This window comes from Fundulus heteroclitus, chromosome 23, assembly GCF_011125445.2.
Source record: "Fundulus heteroclitus isolate FHET01 chromosome 23, MU-UCD_Fhet_4.1, whole genome shotgun sequence".
In the NCBI taxonomy this organism is placed as follows: Eukaryota; Metazoa; Chordata; class Actinopteri; order Cyprinodontiformes; family Fundulidae; genus Fundulus; species Fundulus heteroclitus.
The window spans coordinates 22,351,667-22,363,251 of NC_046383.1; the positions used below are offsets into that span (position 1 = coordinate 22,351,667).

Below are 11,585 nucleotides of genomic sequence, written 5' to 3' on the forward strand. Positions count from 1 at the left end.
AAAGTTATTGGAATCCAATGACTTTACAAAACACTGAAATGAATCCTTGGCTGGAAGCTATTAGAGATTAAACCAAGTTCAATTCAGCGGACCGCGTTTTGTAGTGCCGCTTAATCCCTAAGGATGATGTTTGACCTAATCCATTAAAATCACTCAGGTTAAGCGGCATGATAAAGCACTTCTTGCTATGCTACAGCATCATTACGAGTAATTAAATAAAGTGGGAAATATCTATTTTTGTATTTTTTATAAAAGAAATGTAAACATGGATACCATAATAAGTGCTGATGGTATTTTTCTTTATACACTTTATTGATTAAACTGTGAAACAGAAAATGTTTTTGCAGTTCTAGTTTCTATCTGACATAGAGGAACACTGATGTTTCACAATAATAGCGCACTGTACAATGTCCAGTCCAGTCAACAAGTGAAGCAGGATTTTTATTACTAAAATTAAAGATCTGTATTTCACATCGGCAGATCAACCATGTGGGATCTGTTCAGGAATAAATCACACTAAAGAGATCACAGCAAATAAATAAGAACATCACAAGTATACTTTAAAGGCCAGCATAGCCTTTCAGTTGTTTGTACCCGACCTGATTTAAGATTTAAGAACAGGTTTGAACTTTTTATTTTTTTTTTTCAAGCCTTCTAGCTATGAGCAGTTGTTTTTTTTCCAGGAGCAAAGCCGACTTGCTTGTGTGAGAGAACAGACAGGGGTTTATTAGCAGGGTTGTAATTTGTCTCCCTGTCCCCTTCTCAGATTTCATTTTTTTCCCCTCCACATCAAAATAAAATGTGACATTTGGTGAAGGGTTAATTTTACGGTAAGCTTCTTAAGGTGTAACGGAGCTGCGGCGAGGCAAAATGGTTGACATTTTAAACCATTTACCATCTTTCCTTGGTAATCAGCGCAGCTCGCACAACCAGAATTACTGAAACGGCCTTTTTAATGTGTATTCGCCATGAGATAGATCTTTACTTTGTGAGATTTCAAAAGGGCTCACAGCATTTTCAAACCATGCGTTTCAATCAAGACGCTGAACGCTCAAAAGGCTATAATAAAGCAGCCTTGCTGTACTCTGATCAGCCTTCCTGTTATCCGCGGAAAATACTGCGCTCTCTCGCCACTTGCAGCCTGAAGGTCTTGACAGGTCAGAAAATACTGTTTCCTTTTACATTGCGTTAGGTGTTTACAACACCTGAAAAGCAGAAAACTAACTTTGAGTCCACACTGAAGAGTGTTGTCACTCAAAAGAAGAGTCTGTTAGACTGAAAAAAAAAACTTGGATTTCAGTGACCAGCCCAAGTATAGTTGCCATTGTGGATCCAAGAAAGAACAATAATGTGGTCGTGAATGGACATCTCCACCAAAAACAAACAAAACAAACAAAAAAACCCAGAAAAGATTAGTTTAACATGTTTACCAGAACAATCCGGGATATTCTCTGATGTCAAAAAGTCCAATTTTCAAGAACAGACAATTTTCCATAATGAAAGGCACGGGTTTATGAAATTAAAGCCAAGATATTCAGACACTGTAAAAGTCAATAATGTACATGATAAATCTCAGAAGTTTACTAAAATTATAAAATCACTGCCTGAGAGGGTGAGGAAGAAGCTGCACCATGGATCCAGCTTGCGCCAATGAGAGGTTGTTGTGATATAGCCCTGTTATACAGCAATAAATTTAGGAAAATACCATTAAAGCCTTAGAGGACGTCTGCCATTTTCTGTTGTAAATGACTGCCTTCACCGGGTCAGAGGATATCCTACTTTTAATATTGTAAATTTGTGCTTTTAAAATCAGGGAAAATTAATTCTTCCCTTGCCTATGTACAACTTTTTGTCAGAGATTTCTTAGATTTTTCCTTTTATCCACAGCGGACCTAACACTACAATCCAAAAACTCAAAAAATCTTTGTAGTTGAACAACAAGCTGCAGCAAACAATAGCCATAAAACATAATTGTTAACTTTAATTGGATGCCAGCAGAGAAGAGGAGACACTTTTTGAATCCAATAAAAAAAAAAAAAAACTATTGTCTAGATTACTTCCAGTCACTTGTATTTCAACTTTGACCTCACTTTATGCAGCATTGCATTTTGTCAGCGCGCGCCTTTCCGACATCCTGTTTGCAGCAGCGCTGCATTCAGCTTGAGGCGTGTACATAAAAGGTTGCACGCAGCTTCGCACAAGGTAAGAGCACATGTGTGGTATTTGCGGCCAGCCGGGGCCACCAGACAACTGTATAAACATACCCAGGCCCCTCCACCTATCTTCTCTCAGTGTTCAGTTCACTGAACTTTAGGCCTTGATAACACAGGGTCGAAGTCCGACACGCAATGCGGGAAAATATTTGACGGTCCACAGCTAGAACAGCACCATCGAAGGTTGCTTCCCCTTAAAAAAAAAAATAGCGTTAGGGTTACTGGTTAAGGCTCACCAGGTAAATCCTCGTGCTTTGACCTTAACGACTCCCAGACAAACATCTCTGACCCTGTTTAAACGTTTTAAGGGCCATTTTTTTCAGATCCAAAGGAGAAAGGGAGGGGGAGGGAGGGGGTAGGATCTAATCGGATCCGCTGAATGATGGCACTTGCAATGAGGAGCGGGTTAGAATATCCTGCAGTGGAGTGGTGTGTTCCCATTACCGCATCTCTCCATCTCTGGAAATGGCTTCATTAACAGGGCTCAGAGCCGAGAGCTCCCTAGCCGCGCTCATGGACGCGCAGTAGCCCCAGGGTCTGTTGGAATGGCTGAGGTGAAGTCCATTAACACCCGACAGCTTGTTTTTTTGACCGCTAAATAAAATGGGGCGTTTTTTTTTTTTTTTTTCGTCCTCCCTCCAGTCTCGCTGTAAAAATAGCCTTTAGCTGAAGGGCTTGAGAGCAAAGGAAAACACTGCTTAAATCAAAGGATGACACGTGACATAAAAGCAGGTGAAACCCGTACTGATGGGCCTTCCTTTTCGCCATTCATCAGGCATCGTCGGCCGGAGGAGTTATTGATCAGCGTGGCTGCCGCCGAGGGCCTCGTCAGAACAAAACCAAGGCTAATGCGATGAAGAAACATTGAAATTAGAGCACCTTAATGGGTGACATAATGCATCCAACAGTGCTGAAGGGGGAATGGACGTGATAAAGCCGAGCTGCTGCAATAACCAAGGGCCTCTTCTGACGAGCATTAATCCATATCTCACATAACCTCTCGACCGCTCTCCTGGCACCTCTCCTGATCTGTGAAGCAACCGGAGCGGACCAACTGCGAGACCCTATGACATAGTGCTTACTTTCCCAGCACTTAAGCTCCGGTCATGTGGCACCTGACGAAACGCTACACCCCAGTCACTATTATTTGTCTGGATACAGGAACCCGGGGAATGTATCGGGTTCCTGCCTCGGGGAGGGGATGTGCTCCTTGGAAACATGGTCTCATCTCCGACGGCTATCCTGTCAAAATCCACACCCCCCCTTTCTGTCCGCTTCCTTTCACCAGAGGATTTAAAAGCTGCCTCGTCGCCCGGTTGTCGCGCTTTGCTTTTCTGCGACGTTTATGTCTGAGCAAAGCAGCTGATATTTTACATGCTACCCTCCCTGTGGTTTAAGGACACGTCTAAAAATCCAAACAATAATAATAAGAATACTAATAATGTGTAGCACTATACAGAATGACCAAGTGTCAGACAATAAAATATAAAATAAAGCCACAAATGCAAAGGGTCACCAAGAACTAAAACACAATAAATCAGTAAAAGAGAGATAATAAGTAGTTATAGTAAAACCATATGGAAGTTATAAAATAGATTAATTTTCCAAATGCTCTGAGAAACAAGCTAGTGGCCAGGACTGGGCTGTTATCAGCTCAAAACTCCACATGCGATCATTTTTTCTGATCAATGAACAGGCGACAGCACTCTTCGGTGTGGACGTTGCCACTGAGTGAAGAAGCTTCAAAGTAGGGCTGGACGATAGGGCCAAAACTTTTACCACAATACGTTTCTTAATTCCTGTCTATAACGAAATCAACAAAATACAAGCCTTATAAAGACTGCAAAGAATGCCCAAAACAGATGCCTGTGCAAACTTATGACAATTATTTTGCCGCGTTTATAAAAACTCTCCAATATAACGTTTTTTGAAATATTTGCTTTAAAAACTAAAAAACACACAAAATAACATAAAACCCAGAACGTACAGTCAGTGACAAATGCTGTAATCATAGACTGTGAAGTATATTGAAATATTGGAAAAGTCATATCACCTTTATTGAATGAAGTTATATCACAATATATATTGATATTGAATTATTGTCCACCCCTACTGCAAAGCTAGCTAATTTCACTACCAGCTGTAATGGTCTTCATCAGGAAGCTGAATTTTCTAAGACGTGATGAGAAGTTGGCTTCATTCAGGACTTTCTGGCAGAGAACAGCAAGGCTAAAGGAGGTACAGCAGAGTTCTTGGGTTTTACCCTTTTGACTGTCTGACACGGAACGAGCTGGAATAGGAAATGTTGGCAGCCTACTGGAAATCTCTGGGTTAAGGATCTGCATTGTCCAGCATGCACACACGGGGATTGATGTTTTAGCAATCCTAACTGCACAAACCAGTTATATTAAAGCAGGGGTCACCAACCTTTGTGAAACTGAGAGCTACTTCACTGGTACTGTGTCATACCAAGAGCTACCAGCACTGACCTTTAAACTAGTAGAGTCAGAGATCATCTTAACTTTATGTAAAGTAAATACATTTTTTTATGCTTTATTTTAGATCATGTCATTTTTTTTAATTTATTTAAAGGCAGGTGTGATTACAAAGGAAGAGCACCGGGATAAAATGACATTTTAGATGCAGCTCAGTGGACGGTGCTGCCATTTTTAGAACAGGCTGGAGGGCACCACATGCGCTCCATGGGGACTACCTTGTGCCCGCGGGCACCGTGTTGGTGACCCCTGTATTACACGCTGAAGCCAGTTCAACACGTCAACTCCACAGCAATCGCAATAACAGCAAATTCTGTTTCAGAAACTCCTCATGTAAACACGCAGTGTGAGAACGCCTTTGCTGCTAATGCAAATAACCAATGAGCACTAACGGCACGAAGGCTAGAAAAAGAGAAAAACTAAAAAAAACGCAAATCTTCTGATATCATAGCTCCGAAAAGAGAAATCAGAATCGGCTAAAACTCGGAACAGCAGGTCAAAGCTTTACAGAAGAAAAAAAAGCGAAACATCGGAAATTGGCCCCAGGACTCTGATCGGTGCATCTCTGGATAGCAGCGTGAATAATTGTTGCTTTCTATGTATCAGGTGGATGTCATCGCACCATGTTCAGTTTTAGACCTAACTGTCTGTATAGTATTTAAATAGTATTTCTACTCAAATGTACCTTTGAGTAGAAATGTACCTAATCAGAGTGATTGACACCTACGTTTCAACAATGGCAGCACGCATCTCCTCTCCTCTTCTCCAGAGAGCAACAGTTGTGCCACGCTGCACGCCGGCCCATAGTGCCGAGTCTCTGTGAGTCACCGGCCTGCGTAATTCAGTCCAGGGAATTATGACAGTGGAAAATCATTTCCCTGGGCTGCGGATAGGAGGCCGCGGCTAATCGTTCGGTAATCTGATCTGCCCGCATACTGTGGCGTTCAGCCTTCGCCGTTAGCCCGGCCAGCCGGTCACACATGCGGACGCCTCTCCCCCTTAGCCTGCCTGCCAACTGTCTATTGGAGACTAGCATCATTCAAAAAAAAAAAAAAAAAAAAAAAAAAAGACGACTCTCCAGGTTTTCCTGAGGATTACAGATGCTATTGGATCATTCGCTAATACTCGGTTTTGCTGAGCTGTTTGAAATGTGTTTACTTTGCTCCTACTCCTAGGCACCCCCCACCCCACCCCACCACCGCGACTGCAAAGCTCAGGAACCTGAACACAAGCCGCTTCACAGGCAACAATATTCCAGCCTGCCTCCTGCGTTCTGCCATATTAATCCGAGGGGGGCTTGGCTTTTAACGAGGAAAACGTCTGAGTTTGTCAGACAGAGGGACGTTTCAGGAGAGCTTCCAGTTGTAGACGCCGCTATCTAGCAGAGCAAGCCGTGCCGTAGTAGTATAGAAATAAGAACCACCGGGGAGGAGTACCGAGGCACAAAGCCGTGCTTATACCCAGCAGAGAGGGCTAGGGTAGGGGGGGGGGGGGTGGATTTGGGGGGGTGGGCTGGAGTTTTGGAAAGATGCCTGGCTTTAGCCACACTCTGAAGAGAGGTCTGCTCCCCACACACTGAGAGTGCCTACAAGGGGCAGTGACATGGAAAAATACAAGAGCTGGCATGTTGTGGGCCCTGTAGCTCCCAACAATTACTCTGCTTAGCATTAAATGTGATGGTAGAGTTCCTGCACCTGCACACGATTAGACCGACATCCTGACGTGGAGATAACAATGACAGACTTTTTTTTTTCTCTCTCTCTTTCTGTCCGTTTCTGTTTTAGCTGCGACGTGACATCCATCTCATCGTGCCCTACCTATAGCATCTGACAACCCTGGTGTGTTTCGGGTGAGTCGGTCCAACTCCACGTTGGGTCGCACGTTGCGGGTCCGTCCAAGTAAAAAAAGAAAAACACAACATAATAAACCTGCGGATATATGATCGAATGCTTGCAGCAGCAGCAGCAGCAGCCTTCATCAACTAAAAGTGCCAGACCACAGCATGCCTGGCAGCCGAGCGGGAGCAGTCAGATGGAGGTTTAGAGCGACCAGACAAACAGTTGGCACGAATAAACAGAACACAACTTGAGATTCAGCGCTCTGCAAATTTGACAAACGAATGACAGTAATCTCCAAATGGAATAAGCACACCCCCCCCTCCCATCTCTCTCTCTCTCTCTCTCTCTCTCAGCCCCACCAGTAACAAACACAGGGAGGAGCATGTGATATATGCGACACATGGCTGGAAGATAACAATAATGGGAAACACTGATCAAATAATAAATCTTCTGAAAGCGGAGGGGCCGGCACGTTGCAGTTGCAAGAGTTCGCTCCGCAGCCGGAGGCGCAAAGCGCGGGGAAAAGTCCTTGTGACTTTGCCAAATACATTTTGAGCGTGAGTCATTCTTCTTCAGTGATCTCTTACTCACTTGGGAGCGCGCTTCTGCATGCGCATACACCCCGGAAGGCTCAAGATTTCAAGCAGGTCTGGACGGATCTTTTTTTTTTTTTTTTCCCTTTCCCCCCCCTCCTACAGAGCAGAGTCAAGTGTTTTTAGTGTTTAATGGATGCAAACATTTACTCCGATTTTACACGACAACAAAAAAAAAAAACTTTTTGCAGGTAGAGCTCAAGCTGAGGACACAGACCGATAGACTGCAATAAAAAAACATTTACATTTTATTTTTGTAGACAACATATACTAGTTCCTTTTTTTTTTAAAAAAAAAAACACCTCTATCATTTTCTATAACGTCTGTTTTTTGCCCTGCAAGAGGGGCTCATTATAGGGGGAATTTTACTGAAATTTCACCTGAGTAGTAATACTCTCTCTTTAATAGATATGTCAGGGTTTTTTAAGTTCACAATGCATCTATTTTACATGACCATTCCACAGCAAGGAGTTGTATGTTGTAGGTCGTCCAACAGTCTGTTAAAGTACGGATAAAAATTAGAGATGCACCAGTCAGCCAGGCCAGACATCAGAATTGGCCGATTTTACTTGGATTGTGGAACTTGCTTGCACTGCTACAACATGCCTTTCTCTTCCTCTTTCTTTATAAAACAAATGACTGCACTGGTGCGCACAGCCCATGTATAAAGGCCTTAGTCCTTGATGTGGCCGCCCTGGGTTCGACTCCAGTTCTGTGGACCTTTGCCGCATGACTTCCATTTTCAACCCCATTTCCTGTCGGTCAACTTTCAGATAAAAGGCCAAGTGCAACAACAACCTTAAATAATTGACTGTACATACACATACATTCATTTATTTCTAAAGCGCACGTATTTTAGTAACACCCAATGTCTGTACGTGGAACCGATGTCAAATTATTTGCTTGTGGGCACGATCTTAGCCAATAAAGCCCATTCGGACAAAAAGCTCATATTTTGCTTCTTATTCGTCAACCGCATCAAAACCAAGAACTGGAAGCATTTTCAGGTAATAAATACATTAAATAAAGCTCATGTAGCCACATGCATTTGAGCAGGATTGAGGAAAGGGACATATGCTATCATGCATTCCTTCATTTTCTGGACTGAACACTCTCACCATCAAAAAATGTTTAGAACATTGTTTTCTCCCGATTATGCATCATACGGTGCTTTCCATTTGCTTCTTTACTCGGAACTAACGACTCGCAGATTACGTCATCTCCGCCTTTTTTTCCCCAGCTTGAAAAAAAACATGGACGCTCTCACAAAAGTCATTGTTAAACGTACAAATACAGCCAACCTGAGTCCCAGAATGCATTGCAATGTCCCATTTTATTGCTAAATCAGCATCTTTTTCAAAGCCGTGCTGAACTGTTTGACTGAACATGAAGCGTTAAACAACAACAGGTGGCGATCCTCCATTGCTGGTTTAGCCAAGATGGCTACCGTTGTTAAAACAACAACAACAACAACAACAACAACAACAACTCTGTCCAACGTGGTATGTTGTGCAGATGAACAGAGCTGAAACATCCCGTCTCATGAGCACTGAAAGGTAGGACCTGTACGACTGACTAAATGTTACATAAATAACAGAGAGCTGCTAAAAACAGTCAAAGTGTGAACTTTACTCAACGTTGCTGGTAGTAGCAGCCATCATGAAAGCCAAAGTCAGATAGCATCCTGTTGCAACTCGTAAAACCGACTTTAGGGACCGTTCTACTAGAAATCTCCGACTCGGAGGTCGAGAATTCCTACTGCCGAGGAAAACTGGAACGCACCACCAGTTCATAGAAAAAAGTAATCAAAATTTGTCAAATTCAGCAGGTCGAGGTAAATAAATATATCAGTAAGTGGTATCGGCTGGAAAAACCTGTATCACAACATCCCTAAAAATAAAAATAAAAATAGTGAATAAATTGTGTTTTGAGTCGTGTTTCTTTTCCACAATGATGTAACATAGCAAACATTAAATACTGCCACAAATCTCTGGTCAAACACGTCCACCCAGCAGTAAATGGGAGTAATCTTTTAACTTTTAACTACCATCTATGTCAGATAACCTGCAGCACATTTCCAACCCTTGCTAGTGTTGTGCTCCTTAGAAGAAATAAGCAATCATAATCAGAAATAAAATATATACATACACATATTTGATAGGCGATACGTGCAAATTGTAGACGATTATCTTCAATTGTTATTTTGATAGCGTTAAGGGGTTTATTTTAAGCCTTTTGAGTGAAATACCTCGCTCTGACATTAGCAGACCCTCTGAATATACAGCCTGCAGCCCTTCTGTTGTCATACATAGATGGTAATTGAGCTTAGACCCCGAATCAATCCCACCTAATGGAAAGTTACAGCACTCGTTGCATTCCTTCTCTAATCTTTTGTCCACCTCTTTCACTCGCGGGCTAACTGGGTGTCAAACGTGGACACACAAAGCGGCACCTCCAGCTAGATCGGTCAACACTGGCTCTCGGATTCCTGTGCCTAACTTGAGTCGAGCAGAAAAACGCCGAGCACATCCAGGCTGCTACAAAGTTACCAAAACAAGTTGCTCGGGTGTCGCTTTGCTTTTGCTTTGCTTTGCTTTGCCTGGGCTGCGACTCCATAAAGGAATCCCGACGATAAATCACGGAGCACAGCAGCCCGGACACGCAGCTCTATCCCGGTGCACGGACTCTTGTCGATCCGACGGAAAGCGTCCACACAATAACGGTAGCTTAACCGCCGCCCCCCCAACCGCCCCGACGGGGCGAGCCGAAAGCCGCGCCGAGCCTCCACGGTGCCGCCGGGGCTTTGTGTTTTCCAGCCGGGAGAGTGAGGCCGAAAAAAAAGCCTCCTCTCCGTCTGCGCCAGACGTGAGCGCCGGCCTCTGAGACCGAGCGGCGGGGCTCCTCGGCGCTGCAGCTACCAAAAAGCCCGAGCGAGCGAGCCTCGTGTGTCGATGCGCTCTCACCTTGTCTCGAGTAGATTTTTTTCCTCCAGGCGGAGGCTGGCTGGAGGACGTGGAGGGGGGGTGAATGCGGCCGTAGAGCACGCCGGGGAGCTGGTCGTCGCCTCGGCTCGCGTTGTAGAAGCGGCACGGCGGCGGAGTCGGCCGGGGGAGAGCTCTGGAAATGTGAGAAAGCCCCTCTCTCTATCTGCGGCTCTGAGCTCAGGCAGTAGCCCATAACTGTCTTCAGGAGGCGCCCGCGCGGCACATTTTTTTTTCCTCTCACATGCGCGTGCAGGCACACCGAAGTCCTCAGGAGCGCTGCTGGCTTATCTGCATCCGCTCCTCTTCGCTGCCCAGATTATAGGAGCCACGGCGCGCTGTGTGTCCTGCCGCTGTGGGAAAACAGTTTGGTTCCCCCAAGTTTAGGGTTTTGTTTATTTTAAAAGTGCGCTCAAATACAGCTTGAGTCGAGGCTCCCCCAGAACGTTTCCAAGGGGTGGCCAGATGGGGGCCACTATCAGGGCCGGATTATCCATAAGGGCCAGTGCCCAGGGGCACCAACCATGGCACATGCTTTAAAAATATATTTTTCATAAATTGTTATATTATATTTAAATTCTTGAAAGACCATGCATTATTCGTTTTGTGAACACTGATGTCACAATAATAATAAATGATAAATAAATCAAGATTTTTTTTTATTTCAACATTTTAAAATGAGATATTTGAATATTGCTCACTGCTCATACGCCTACATGTAGTTGTGTAAGTTAGTAAATAGTAAAGAAATCCCCTTGATTTATTATGTCTGATGTTTTTGACCGTAGGACAGCACGGGTAAGGGGTGGGGGGGCTTTTGAGGTATAGTGCCCAGGGGCACCACATTGTCTTAATACGGGCCTGCCACTATAGCATGGGCTTGTCAACAACATCATTGTAAAGGTCATCAGTGCAAAGGATAGGATCATGTATTGAGGTTACAAATAACACAGCGTTAAAAGCTGGGGTCCAAAATCACAAGAAATGTCTTTATGTACAAAATTATCTTACTAATATTGTTCCACAAATAATCTTAGACAAATGCTTTAGATTTCTAGTGGTTAGAAGAATACAAGTCCATTAACTACCTTGTAATAGTGGTGTTATTCAGCCAAAAGGACATGTTCATCGCTGCAAAATTAAAAACGTTGCAAAGGCTCTTCTGAGTTGAAACAACATGTGGATGTATGATTTACCAACAGATCCCAGGAAGAGTTGTTTCAGAAACGAGGAAACGAGTCATGTGACTCTTTCACATGACTCGTGTTTTTGGGAAGGTGATTCCAAGAAAGTTATCATTTCCGGGCTGCAATGGTAGATCAAAATTGTTTACCTAAATAAAAAAGACAATAACGTGATAGTGGCATGCATTTCTTTTTATTCTGTGCCATGAAATCTCCATTGCAGACTGTTTTTTTTTTGTTTTTTTTTTTTTACCTAAAGGTTACTTGACTCTCCAATATTT

General features: G+C 43.5%; 1 protein-coding gene across 1 annotated transcript in view; it reads right to left on the reverse strand.

Moving 5' to 3' along the window:
* Positions 1-10,458, reverse strand: part of LOC105915758 (N-deacetylase and N-sulfotransferase 1) — a 70,381-nt gene extending 59,923 nt beyond the window's left edge. Inside the window, exon 1 of the mRNA XM_012850008.3 lies at positions 10,103-10,458. The gene's annotated coding sequence lies outside the window, so the exon portion shown is untranslated. The remainder of the gene's footprint in view (positions 1-10,102) is intronic.
* Positions 10,459-11,585: the final 1,127 nt, after the last annotated feature.